General features: G+C 48.3%; 1 protein-coding gene across 6 annotated transcripts in view; it reads right to left on the bottom strand.

Annotated features, from left to right (window-relative positions):
* The window catches only part of LOC135909194 (BBSome complex member BBS2-like), a 147,999-nt gene that overhangs the window by 66,273 nt on the left and 71,413 nt on the right, over positions 1-10,313 (bottom strand). The gene's annotated exons all lie outside the window — the stretch shown is intronic.

The following is a 10,313-nucleotide window of genomic DNA, read 5'->3' as shown; positions in this document are numbered from 1 at the left end:
CGAAAAGCGTGCAAAAACCTATCGCCAGAGATAACAGTTAGTGGCGCACGATTGAAGCAGTGAGAAACTCTATGCGACTAGGTAAGTGGGGGGGAGTCAAACATTGTCCAGGCTGCGCCGATATCGCGGCCTAGGCCATATCTAGTCCAATCGCGTGAGGCGAAATCGAACGTCGGCTTTTCGAAAGTGTACACAAGATAGCGGCCCAGGATACTGTCATACGAGTAAATATTCCGTTTCAAATATTTTTGCTGCAATAAAACAAATGCTAATTTTATCTATTTCACAATTTATTAAGGTAGTTCGTTCTTGGTTACCACTACCAAAAGACTTCGCGAAACTGTGCAAACCAGCCATTATATCGTGCGGAATGGCGTTGCTGGCTGGAACGCAGCGGTTTCATCCGAGTTTTTTTATTTGCTTGCGTGCATGTTTGTTCAAAGTGTGGCTTGCGCTTCACTTCAAATTTTGTCTGACCTAGCGCACGGCATTCATTGGCGAAAGGTGTGATTGTAGGTTTTTGTTATCGTGCAAGTTCACGCTGCGGTATCTGACCTGCTGTGTCCCGTCGTCATAAATGCGGAACGCTCAGCGAAGAAACATCGCCCTATGTTCAATCACTCTCCATAACACCGGCTCAGGGTCTCCGACGGGCAGCGAAATTAGTAAGTCGAATGTTTTCTGCATGATAATGTGGGACAAGGTCTGAGAACAGTTGGGTATGAATACCCAACTCGCACGGAGTTGCGAATGATTCTGTGAAAAGGTTTCACATATGTTGCTGTATACATTACGACTGTGTGCTGGCCACGGTACTTTTCCTCCATTGAAGCATGTTTGGTCAATTATATTGGTTGCATTATTCTAGACGAATAAAAGTGAAGTTCTTTTTGAAACCTCTGTGGCACTGCAATTATTCCCATCCTATTCGCCCACCTTCCTAAGACACTTACTGGAGCAATTGCCGTCAGTATAACAGCGTAATTATGTTCACATTAAGATATGCGCCATTTCTCTAATTTAATGACATGCTGGCGCTTCAGCTGAGGCGAGTCGCAAGCTCACCTCAGCCTCAAAAGAATAATAATTTCTGGCGTAGTGGTGAACATGCCGGGCGCTAAAGAAATTCAAACATTCGCACCAAGCAGCATACGATCTTGACGTCACTTCCATTTCCGGTTGTGACGTTACTTTTTATGTTTTATTTTTTTTTGTTTCCTGTTAGTTGTCCCCTTTGATACGTAGATGGTAACGGTTGCAACGAGCCGCCATTTTCTTGACGTGCGTCTCCCCGCAGGCCAGCTGGGTCCAGAGAACAAAAGATTTTCTGACGTCACATCGGATTTTTCTTCCCTAAGTCGTCCACAGAATTCTGTGTTTTTCCTCCGTGTGTTACTTATGACGCTGCGAAGTACATGGTGCGTCACGTGGGCATGAGAACATGGCCGGCGTGCTTGACAAATTGGCTTGACGGAAAGTGGGGAAGATCACACGAGAGTTGAGATCTATTATAGTTGCGATCACTTCAGTTTATCAGGTCAACGTAAGTGCGTGAACCATCGCTGCATGTTTTGGAGTAAACACTTTACTCAACGCAAGAGCATCTGAGATCACCGCAAGAAACATGGGGAGAGGCGAGACAAATGCGGCAGTGACGGCCCTTTGCTGGAAATTGTTTTGAGACCCAAAGAATGGCATCGTGACGACGCACAAGTTCCTGAGTATGTCAATTTGTCGTTAGAAAACGCAAAAGGTAAAAACTGTTGGATAATGTTGTTCGTTAGTTTATTTTCAAATTTTATACGGGGAGAAGGCACAAAGCCATGAGCAGAGGGTTTCGGCCGAAGGCTGTATGCAAGAAAGACCATTAGTTCGTGTGTAAAATCAATCGTCTGTAATGTCAAAGAATGTGTGGTGGGCGTTTTTAACGTCTGCAGCTTCTCTTCAGTGATATAACGCTCCGGTGTTTCGCTGACTGCACCAGACTTTTTTTTTATCTAGCCAACGGAAATAATCTAGTTCTCGTGTTTAGTTGAATCTAATGGTGTTGCACTGAACGACGAAAATGTTGAGTACAAAATATTTCCCACTCGTAAAACCCGAGCACAGCACGCTAAGTTTGTGCGCCATAAGTTTCTATTGCAGTGCAAGCATCATGTTATTGTTAACCAACTGTTAGCATGTCTTGAGATAACTCACTTGCATTCCTCTTCACTACATACCACATTTATATTTATAACACAACTAGCCTTAGAGATATCCGCAGGGACAGTATAGATCTACATTGGAGTCGGGAAAAATTTGTACAATATAGTACAACATTAGGTTCAGCAAACAAATGTCGCAGTGCAAATAATTATCAACCAGATAATAGTTACACTGAGCTAAGTGGTGTAGCCAGGTGGGGGCTGACCGGGCTTCAGACCCGCCCCACCCCCCCTCCTTCGGAAAATTTTCTTGCCGGCGCCCTGCTCCCTTTATGACTGGCACGTCACCTATAAACAAACGTGCATATCCTTCGAACGCCCGGCCGCCCTAGACAAGTACATGATGGTACACGCCTTCAGGGAGACCAAGGGCCCGCGGAAGGTAATAGCTGTGTTTTAACGCGCGTTAAGGGCCCCGTGTTGCAGAAAATCCATTTGCATCCTCGGATTCCTGTGGCAAGAGAATTGCCATGATGCGGAGTGGCTACGGTGCATTCTTCATCAGGCCAATCAAGTCATAAACATGGTGACGCACGTAAGCATGCGCCACAAAGGAATGCGTGAACATGATCTCCGTAAAATTGCTGAGGCAGCAATCCCGAATCCTCTATGGCCTGCCATACGTTGCACTTACACACAACCAGACCAAACTGCTCGAGTCTTCTTTGCGGAGATGTCACCGCATTGAAATGGGTGTTCCCAGGTACGCCTGCAGCCTCGATGTTGAAGGCAGAACCCTGCACAACGCCTTGGATGCAAAGGTTCAAGCCTACCGAGAGTCTCAGCATCTCCGTCTGAGCACATCGACCCAGGTATGTGCCATCCTGCGTATGTTGGGACACGACACTTCACCACTCCCACCTCTTTCCATCAACCTCCACCATAGATAATTATCCCTCGAATCGAAGTCCGACGGATACCCCGGAATATGCACCCCGAACACAACGCTGGCACGTGGTGTTGTGCCATTACCACCAGCCCGGATTCCGAATCTACGAGATGCAGAATTTATCCTGCGAACGCCCTTTGGACAAACCCGGGGCTGCGCCGAAAGGCACAGCGTCCTAATTGTCCCTTGACAGGTGAAGATGCTGAGCCGTCAGGCAGCGGCGTCCTGAGGAGAAGCATCGGCAAGCGACTCGTCCAAACGTGCAACAAAGTGCTAGACAGCCCGGCGCCTTATTTCCTTTTGCCTGGAGCTTGCCGCGCGCGGTGCGCGGCAACTTTGAACCGCGTGGCCAGCGCGGTCGCTGGTTGGACCTCTCGGACGACCGTCGAGTGCTGGCTTTGTATTGGGCCGTTTGAGTGACAATCGTTTCTCGGGGCTTTATAAGCCCCGACGCCGCCGCTGGGAGAACCGGATCCACCGGGAGCCGAGTGCCGCTCTCGAGTGGAGCGAGATGTGTCACGTGTTGCAGTCTCGCCGGACGTCGCCATGCGGGAACAGTCGCGTTTGCTGTTAGCTATTGGCCCCCGTGCCGATCCGAACTTGTCCTGTATAATGACCTGTATATGGTGTAGAAAATCCCTTTCGTTATTCTCACCGACGCCTGGCTCGGAGTCTTTGCTACCAACGCTCTGTCACGAAACGGGTGACGAGCGCTACGGGACCACCTCAATGTCGTAACAGTGGCAGGCACAGGTGACTCATCTAACTGACCCAGCCCATAACACCTACTACGTTGACGCTGCCTTCTCGTCGATGGCATCCAAGACGGGAGTCATCGGCCCTCAGGGTGACATCACTTGTTGGCATGGCGGAGTACCGTCTCCAACTGACGCCGAGATCCTTGCCATAATGGAAGCCATTACTATTCCCCCTCACTCCACACCAATCATTACCGTTCGCTCAGACAGCCAGGAAGCCCTTCATTCTTTCACAAACAAGCTACTTCCCTGTCATATTAGGGCATCCCTCACGCTACACATGCAACAGCATCACTCACTTCACGTCGTCTTGAAGTGAGTGCCGGGCCATCAGAGGATACAAGAAAATGAGCGTGCCCACTCCCTCGCTCGCGAGCCTAAAATACCAAGGCCTCCTATTCCATGGCCCGACACCTATTGCACCAGAATGCACCGCGCTTAACACCGCAAGCAAAGCCGCGCTAGGCTCCGTGAACTGCGTTCATCTGCATGTACCCAATTCCGGCCCCCGATCCCTCCTTCACCCGCCATGATGCCTCCCAAATTCGTCACTCTAACACTGGCGAATGGCGCCATGCAACACATTATTGAACAACGCCGCGGCCACAGGCATGCCCGGTGTGCGGCGGCTATCCCGACGTTCACCACACATACTGGACCTGTCCCCGTGCACCGTCCTCGCCTTACTATCTCCCCACCTCTTCCCTGAGCCTATCTATTCCCTTCTCTTGGGAGAGCTGGACCACTCCGCCTGAACCCAACCGAGCCGCTTTTTGGTCGCTCCTTGTGCACCACATAACGCACGTCCAGGGCACCACCACACCCCCCGCTCCGGGTGCTACTACATAATCACACGGCGCCGAAGCGGCGGACGTCACGAACGCCGCTTCGGTGCCGTAATTCGTTCTTTGTCAAAAACTGTTTCGCTCTCTGTGGCTAACATGCAGAAAGGGGTCCTGAAACTCAAATATCTAGTAGTGTATAAAATGGAAGACCAATGCAGTGATGTGAAATCTTTTTTTACAAACTGCTTACACGAGGGGAACACGGAGAGGCCACAGCTTTTTATCCATCACAGGCAGAATCCGTTCTCTGCTACTCACAGACTGTTGTGGTCCCCACTGAATTTTGTTAACATCGTAACTGGCTCAAATTCTTCATGCTTGCATGTAGTACAAATGACGAGGACAGAATTCCTTATTTTAGTGCAGCCAATGAGCTCTTTATCAATGAAGAAGCCCTTCTTGGAAACATTTTCTTGCTGTACCTCTGTTAACCATGTCGGACTTGTTTGGTTCTATTGAGCAACATGTGTGATTGGGATACCTTAAACTAGAATATTCTTCACTCTCTTTCCAACAAAGGTCTTCATTTTTTCTAGGCATGAATTATTCCACCCAAAACAAGTGATAAATCCCACCAAAACCATGGTCATAGGCACCTGCAAGTTCCTCCCAGTGACATCACTTGGTCTACTCTCATATTTGCAAGAACGTCTAGTTGCAAAAATGTTAGCATTTTCACAACCGCTAGTTAGTTTGGGCTTGTATGGATAACATTGCCACAAGGCAGTTCATATAACAATTTTGTTGTCCTGTGCAGTGCTCTCAAAGTTGTGTATACAATATATATGCAAAACACGCAAATACTTTCACGTGATTAGAAAAACGTCTGGCGTACACACACGGATAAAAGACAACGTTTCCTTGCGTCCACAACCTTGTGTCTGTGCCTGCATGTCTTCTTTTGTAGCATAAATTCCCACCAACTAGCTCAAGTTTCCGACGTACGCTTTATATCTGCCGTTTGTCTTATGGTGCCGGTGTCACTTTAGGTGTAAAGTGGCTCAGTTTGATCATGAAGAACATCCATGTGTCAAAATATTGTCACGTGGTGGTGACGTTGAATAACACAGTAGCAATACTGTGAACGAGAAAACTAACTTTTATTGGGCGAACCTGTGCCCACAAAACAGGCTACACTTATAGCACAACGATAGCGGCGAACACGCTCGGCGATCGTCGAAAATCTGATCAGCGGGTCAAGCGCGTCGGCTTTTATAGAGCAGTCGTCGAATGTTCCAGACTAATCGTTCGGACCCGCGTGCCTTCCACAAAGTTCTACACCATTCGCGTTACGCAATGAAATCAGATAACACGAGGATCGGCGACAACAGACAGCCGGGTAGAAGCATCGATAACTTTCCAGAAACGTCGGATACATGCAGGCGCGTCCCTCGCTGTGCGATTACATTTGTTAAGCGGCGAAACGTGGTCGCCCGATAAAGTACACATGTCAATATTGCAGTTACTGCAACACGGTTCCTGCATTCTTAGTGTTCTGTATTAGGATCTACATTATGTCTGCTGTGCTCTGTGCAGAGCTTCGTATGATATGCCTGTAGGCACAATTTATGCCTGCTGGCATAAATTATGCCTGTGGGCCGTCCATTTATAATATATGCCTGTATTTGTTTTCGGGGTCCCAGATGTCCTCAAGCTACTTGTTTATCGCCTTTCTTGTCTGAGGTCCATTCCGTAATTGACTAGGACGAATAAAGCACTTATTCACTTTCGCATGTTACCGAACAGTGTCTCAACAGCTGTCAGTCCTGCCATCAGCCTGCAGTAAAAGCTTGATGCCTACCAGCACTTTTCATATTGTCAGCCACTGTGCAAACTTATGCGATAACATCTTGAAGATATAGTGCAGGAACTGTAAAAGCAGCTCTATTAAACATGGACAGCACCTGTAGTTTTTAAACTCTATTTGACGTTTCAATATATTTGTCATTTTGTCTGCCCTTCAACCACAGATCTGGTTAGACGTGGATACTTCCAATGCCATTTGTTCTTCACCTTCTAGAATGCAGCAACGTTTTGGGGGCATCTCTCTGGCTGCAAGCATGTGTTAGTCTTGCAATCTATATGAAGGCACAACAAGCTGCTTGGGCTGAGGCTGCAAAAGAATGGCTTTGTCAATTTTTATCATTGTGCTTGTCTCATCCATGCCTTGTGAATTCAGCACATTGAACAGACTTTGTCTTGTTAATGTTTGAGTTAGTGTTGCACATTAATTTCTGCAATTATTCTCTGCTGCAGACATCTGTCTTCAGTACTCCAAATTAAACTTTCATCTCTACAGTTGCCCGCAACAAGGTGCTGCATCTACCTGACATGTAGCAATTGAAGATATGATGCCTGTGTTCATAAATATTTTTCCTCAGTAATGTCTGGGTATAAGTATAGCTGTACTAGTAGCTAAAGTAAATTTTAAGTGAATTAAATGAGTAATTGGCAGGCTGGTAGTTGTTTTCAGTCTTTGTGAAGCCACTGATGGTGTCGGTCCTTTTCCTACACACTTGTGACCTATACACTTGTGTAATGATCAACGGTCTATACGAGTGAATTCGATCTTTCTTCCCCTTTATAAATTCATCCTACTTTGTCGCCAACTGTCTGGTATTCGTCTATCTTTAAACGTTTTTTCCACTGCTATCACCAGAGCTTCCTTACTTTTTGGTCCTAGTTCATTAATCAGCCTAACGGGAATCTCGTCTAGCCCTTTGACTGTGCCACTTAGGCATTTTCTCTTCGGCTTTCTCCCAGTTGAAATTTGTCAGCACGAGCTCCTTTTCCACCTGGGTCTCTCTCATGCTCTTTTTTTCTTCAAATACAACCTCGTCGTTGCCTAGGAAAGTTGGAAAAAGGAAGAAGGGGGCGCCACCTCTCGAGTACGCGTCCTCGTACTGCGCGCTATAGTCCAAGAAGGGCACAAGGTTTAAAAAAAAATTAGATGCTGATGTTTTACGTGACAGAATCACCATAGGATTACGAGGCACGACACGTAGTGGGAAACCTCGGGTTAATTCGGACCACCCGTGGAATTCCGTAGCGAGCACTGGGTGCGCGCTAAGGAAAGAGCACCACATAGTTATTTTTACAACGTTCCTTCTTTCTCATTAAATATAAGTTGAATGTTGCAAGTTTTAAAGTATAGACGCGTGGTGCCGGCCGTTTACGCAATGCTTCAAGCAGTTTATTAAAGTAATTTTTTAAATTATCAGTTGACAGGCCGTGTTGTATAAGCGTAAATGAGTTGGCAGCGCCATGTCGTCTGCTTCCACTTCCTAAGTAGCGAGTGCAAGAGAGCCGTGAAGTGGCTCCTGTAGGGCCATCTTTGCCCGTGTCAAACTCTCACCCTTCGTCACGTGTTCGAACACGAATCGCACGCAGCTCTGCTTCTCTTACCGCTGCGATATGCCTGTCGGCGCGTCGCGTGATAAAAACAATGGAACGTGAAATCAAACATTGCAGTATACGGGCCCTGCATTGTCTGCGCGAAGTAGAATCGAAGAGCGTGGTGCTGACGGCACGCGCTGTATACACTGTGAAATTGAGAATGGAAGTGCGGCGCTACCGAAATAGAGCAAAAAAAAAAAACGGCAGCCATATATAAGAGGTCTCCATACTCTGACTCCACAGTCTTATTGGCCGAATAAGGGAAGTGCTGGAGCTGCCTGGTTGGAAGCCTTCTGGCTGCTGAATGGCCATCTGCGAGCTATGGACGCTGGTGATAGCACGAGGAATTCGACCTCGCCGTGCAAATATTTCCTTGGCATTGGCTTTGACAGCCACAGTCACAGGAAACCTGACTCAGCCTATCTACCAGCTAGCACAGTAATTGCGAGAGCAACTTCGTGGACAGTGTCGGCCACAGATATCCAGTCCATTCCGAATAATGATTCGCTTCCGACGGACCTGCAGGCCAGTGGCCAGGTACCGCAGCGCGCAATTCCTCCGCGGAACGGCCGCTGGCGCGCTTGTACCCGAGTCTCCTCCGGTTCGTAGCGTAGCCAGCTAGAGGTCTGCCTAGAAAGCCGACTGTGACAGTGCACATAATTTTCCGCCACCTCATCGAACGCACCTCTAGCCGTCGTCGACACCGAAAGAGCAACGCCAGCGAGCGGTAGCCACCAACGCAAGCACCCGCGCGGGTGTCCGGCTATAGCGTTGTCTCCGGGGGGGCAGCGCGGACGGTGCGCGCGGCCATGGCAGGAAGCCAACAGCCAAGCAAAGCGAACTACCTCTTCGCCGGTTCCGCTCTGAGCCGACGATGGGTTCGCTTTGAAAATTATTGACAGGTGGGTGACGTCTTCATAGCTTGCGGTGCCGCACCGCTGTCTTTTACAGCCGCTGGCGCAAGCACAATACGGACCAATCACATGATGCCAAATGAACCGTTTACACACTCTCTCTCTCTGAACTCACTCTTAAACAGTTGCACCCTTTGAGGTGTATATTTGTTCCACAACGACAATCATCTGCCTTGCTTGCGTTTCCTTTCTTGAAAACGCTGCGCTCGCTACTCTCCTGTCGAGAATGCTGTGTCACGCTGATAACGCGCAAGCCTTTCGTGTTGTGGGACAAGATACAACCAAAAGGGTATAAACTTTTCAAAAACGTGAATGTCCAGGGCAGCGTTAAATTTATAAAATGTAACGCAGTGCGGTTTAAAGATCTTATTGTAATAAACTTTACAATAAACGCTTGCACTGCAGCGGGAGGGGGGGGGGGGGCGAGCTTCTGCAGTTCTACGCTACTGGGCGGTGTGCACCGACCATGTACAGTTCGCGAAATCCGATGCCACTCAGAATGTGAGGGTGCGAGGCCGATCGGCCGCGTCAGAAAAACCTTCACGTGTCGCGCGAAGAGTAGCGCTTCGGGGACTATAGCCGCGCGAACATTTTAGGCAACTCATTAATGAGTTGGTGGTATCGCGCCCACCTCTCTCCCTGCTGATGAAGGTTTCGGCAGACTATACGGTGCGGTTAACACAGTTCTCGACACACTCTTTTTTTTAAGCGAAGCTTTCTTTTCCTCTTCCTTCGCCTTTCCCGCTTCTGCTGCTGTCTGGCACACCGCTTCGAGGGGGTGCTTCAGAGCGCGTGTATACATGACAGGAGCGCGGCAGAGAGGAAATGGAAAAGCGACGCGAGAAACTCGTTTAGACCTTTGCACCGCGTGGAATGTACACAGTGCCCTCTGGAGCTCCCTTAGGCGTCGCCACGTTAGCCTCTTGGGGGCTGTAATTATCCGTCACCTCCCCCCGCATAAGCAGTGCAGCAGCGCTTACCTTTGTACTAACGTGCAAGGCCAGAGGGAAGCTAGATGAAATGGTCGAGAAGAGACAGATAATGGATAGAAGCGAGGCAGATGCGAAGCGAGTGAATAACAGCCTCGCCACTCTTCGCTTGCACTTACCATACAAGAAGGGCGAGGAAGGGGACGTTATTAAAAAACCGGCTGCCAAGCTTATTGAATACACTACAGAAACAAAATATAGAGCCCGACAAAATTACTTTTGCGGACCTTCGAAAATACTTTAGTGCGTAGAAGAAGAAGACAAAAAGGGAAACAAGACTAGCATAGTTAGTGTATTTTTGCTGCACTTTCACTG

The sequence above is a fragment of the Dermacentor albipictus genome, chromosome 9 (genome assembly GCF_038994185.2).
Source record: "Dermacentor albipictus isolate Rhodes 1998 colony chromosome 9, USDA_Dalb.pri_finalv2, whole genome shotgun sequence".
NCBI lineage: Eukaryota > Metazoa > Arthropoda > Arachnida > Ixodida > Ixodidae > Dermacentor > Dermacentor albipictus.
The sequence above is the reverse complement of the archived record's forward strand: the minus strand, read 5'-3'. Positions and strand labels throughout refer to the sequence as shown.